The sequence below is a fragment of the Mastacembelus armatus genome, chromosome 16 (genome assembly GCF_900324485.2).
Source record: "Mastacembelus armatus chromosome 16, fMasArm1.2, whole genome shotgun sequence".
Classification (NCBI taxonomy): domain Eukaryota; kingdom Metazoa; phylum Chordata; class Actinopteri; order Synbranchiformes; family Mastacembelidae; genus Mastacembelus; species Mastacembelus armatus.
This window is the reverse complement of record NC_046648.1, coordinates 3,552,480-3,556,472: the sequence shown is the minus strand read 5'-3', so window position 1 is coordinate 3,556,472 and position 3,993 is coordinate 3,552,480.

The window sequence follows — 3,993 nt, the reverse complement described above, 5'->3', positions numbered from 1 at the left end:
TACAGGAACACAAATAGCCAAATGAATACATGCATTTGCACCGACTGGGTGTCTCTGGAAGACCTCACTAGCTATATTCTGATATGCATTTGGAAAAGATTAACTGACCAATCCATCACTTGCTCCTCAGAGATATACAAACATACAGAAAGATAAGAATATGCCGTGCTTGCACATTAACACATGCATAAAAGCTCATTTAGAAGCACTCATAAAGAGCCAGTTTAAGTAAAACTTGTAAAAACTGTCGACATCAAAGTTAAACAAGTGGCATATTTTTAGAGACTTTAACCTTTGGGGATGCAAGATACTTCTCAGTTAATGAAACGCATAGTTCCCAATTTATGTCCTATTACTTTTCAAATAGCCAAGATTCCTCTGCAGTCTAAATACTTTCATCCCCTGATAACCTGCTCATTCCATGACTGATTTTCTTGTGAGATTTATACAGTACAGTCCTAATCCTAACTTTACACCAACTCCCAGGTGGAAAGAGCTGGAAGTTGATAGGTTTACAAAGCTCCTCCAGGGTCCACTTAGGGTGAGAAAACTAAACTGCAGCTCTCAAAGAGTCCAGGTGTGTCTGAACAAGGTCAGTGTTGAAAAGACTCAGACCAGAAAGAGCAAAAGACTACAAATAATAAAGTAAGAGGAGACAGGAGGACATCAGCCAGAAGGAAAGAGACAATTAGGCAGAGAAGATGGATTGAAGAGGAGACAGCAGTCTGCAGTAGCACAGTAGATAAAAATACAGACAGAGACAGACAGTGTCTGTCCTTCCTGCCCAGAGAAGTGCCAGTTCAAATAGCACTGGTAACCTTTGATTCTGAGATAATCTCCTTATCCTCTCCTCTGTGATAAGTGGACATTAGATCTATCTGGATTGAGTTACCACTGCTCTCTGTCTGTCCACCTGATTGTCTGATACACACATACGGTACACATTTCTCACAGGGTGTGCTCATGCACATGAAGTTTGGCCATATACAAGAGATGTATATTACGCACATTGAGAAAACATGTCTCATCATTATTCAATCACATGAAGTTTACAGCGTAGATGGACACACACTTTCTATCTCTCTCTCTCGCTCTCTCTCTCTCGCATGTACACACACGCACACACACACACACACAGGCTGAGAGTCTAGAACACTGACGGGATGAATAGCTTCACATTTAAACACTTAACAGATCAGCTGGCTGTTGTAATGTATCTGAGATTCTTCCTGCCCATCCTACAGCTGCTGTGAGAGATAGACACATACAGAAAATGCTACTACTAATGGATCAAAAAACAAATGGGGCTTTAAAACCACAAGTGGTGTGTCCTGAGGAGATAATTATATGACATATTCTGTGGTGATTTTATCACATGCTATTTTTTATTAGCTCTTGTGAAAATGTATTCTTCAACTGCAGTATTGCAATGCATCATATTATATCCCATATTTTCTCTTTGTCTTGAGTTTGTCAAGGGTGGCTGTCATCATGAACTGCTCAGAAAAAGGGCATCAACTTTATATTATGTGCGCATGTTAAGCTACACTAGTGTTTTGCATTGATACATTTGATCACTTAAAAACTTCCTGTAAAAACACAGAGGTCCTTTGTTATTGGTTGATTTTTTTTTTTATATATATATTTCAGGGGACAATGGAGGCAGATTGTTTTGAAAAGCAATGTCTATATTTTCTAATGTCTGTACAGTGAATAGAAAAGCTACAGCCAGCTGCCAGCTAACTAAGCTCACCACAAAGACCAGAAATGGAGGAAACGGCTCTCTTTAAATGAAATGAAGTGTACCTGCCAGGACCTCAGAACCTCACTAATTGAGGTTTTCTATTTTATTTTTATTTTATATATAAAAACAATATGTTGCTGTTTTATGGGGGTTATATTCCAGACTTACTTACGCTAATCACTACTTAGAGTATTTGCTGGTTACTAGGCAAGTGGTAAATTGATGAGTGCTGACAAGGCTAGCTGTTTCCACTGTCTTCAGTCTTTTTGATGAGCTAAGTTTGCTGGCTTTTGGCAATAACTTCATATTTATCATACTAATTAAATGGGTGCATCAATCCTGTCATATAAGTAAATAGGCATTGTTTCCTGAAATATAAAATGTTCCCTTTAAGCTGACTTATTGCTGTGGCTTTTGACTTTGGAATGACTCATATACTGAGATGAACTTCCATTATATTTTGTGGTAATTGTGTAAAGTTTGTTAAACAGAGTGGAGGAAAAAGATGGCAGTTTCTATTTTTTTCCTTTTCAGACAGAAGAAGACGTATTTTAACTTTATATGCATGATCAGAGAACGGAAATGTTGGGTCACTGAAGCAAATACATTCACGCGGAAAACATAACATATAATGTTGTTTCATCCAGAGTACAGCAAGAAAATGGTCAAAGAAGAAGAAGAGGGAGGAACAGGGCATGAGCGAGGAAAAGAATTAAACCATTAGTCAAATGTTATTAATGACTCGTCCATATTCATGTGCTGGACAATTAACCATTCACAGCTGAATGTAACCGATAGGCACCCAGCTTCCTCTACGGCAAATCGAATGAACTTCGATAACATCAATGGCATCCCTCTTTTTTCCTGCACTCATTCATTCTGCTTTTTTATTGTGCTGTCCACAGCATGCTGGTGTCCCTTTGGTTATCAAATTATCACCAAAATTTGCTCACCCATCTATCAAGGCAGAAAGAAGGAAAGAGGGCAGGAGAGGAGGAGAGAGGGAACAGCCTAATTACTTTAGCCTGTTCCACTGTCAGGTCATTAATATAACCTAGTTATCTTCCAGTGACGCCAAGCCAGGAGCCTCCTTTAGCCATATCTTCCCCTTATCTACTATAAAATATTTGGGAATTTTTGGTCTGAAAATAATTCAAGATTTTTGTCTATGTTGGATATGAAGAAAAAAGGAAAAATATAGTGGTCATACCAGAGATATTCATGGCATAATGGAAAAGCACCACTAAGAGTATGCTTGTGTCTGTATGTTTCCATGTGCATGTCCAGATGTGTGTGTGTGTGTGTGTCTGCGTGTTTGTTCCAACTGGATAAATGTGTTAGAATTACACTGGCCTTGGCTTCATAAACATTGATGGATCTGGGTAACCTGCAAATGCAGATAAGGACTGTGGAAAAATCACTGGGACAGCTTTTTACTTCTTGGCCAATGTATATTTAAAAATGAGTATATATGCTATAGGTTACATATGCATTACTTATTCCTTTGCCCACATACATCAATGACAAGCAGGAAAAAATGAATAGTCAATAAAACCGTGGCAGGGCTGTCCCACAGAGTCCAGCCATGCATATTTTACAGCCACCTCTATCAAATAGAAATAGTTACATGATATTGAGTTCATTTCCTTCAGTGTAACCTCTTGGCCTGTGTGCTTGGGATTGTGGTAGATAGAAAACAGAGTGCAGAATTTGTAAATCAGGTTGGGAACATGGGGTGAGACTGTTTTCTACCTGGTACCATCTGTCTCGCTACAAGCTTGGACCTATTTTTACTTTTTTTTTTGGGCCAGCTGTATCAAATCAGGGAAACTGCTCAGTGGACTTGCAAGCGGCCACAATAGTCAAAGTGATTATTCATGGATATAATGCTGAGTTAAATTTTGCAATTTGTCTTTTGATGTATGTTAACAAAGTAAGATTATTCCAGTACAGCTGTCTGACTGGAGTTTCTAAACCCTGTTGCTATTCAGGTACCACAATGCAACACACAAAATGTGTGTGTATGATGTTCCTAAGCTCTCAGATACAACTCATAATACCCATCCATCATCTTCAGCTCCCCCCACCACTGACAGACCATTTCCAGCTGCTTTGAAACAGTAGCACCCTCAGCTCTGTACAGGTCTCTGATCAAACAAGAACTGCATTCAGCTGAAAATTGAGTCACTGGATAACTGGATATGGATTATGAAAGATCCTCATTCACTCAAAATGTCCTATCCAAATAA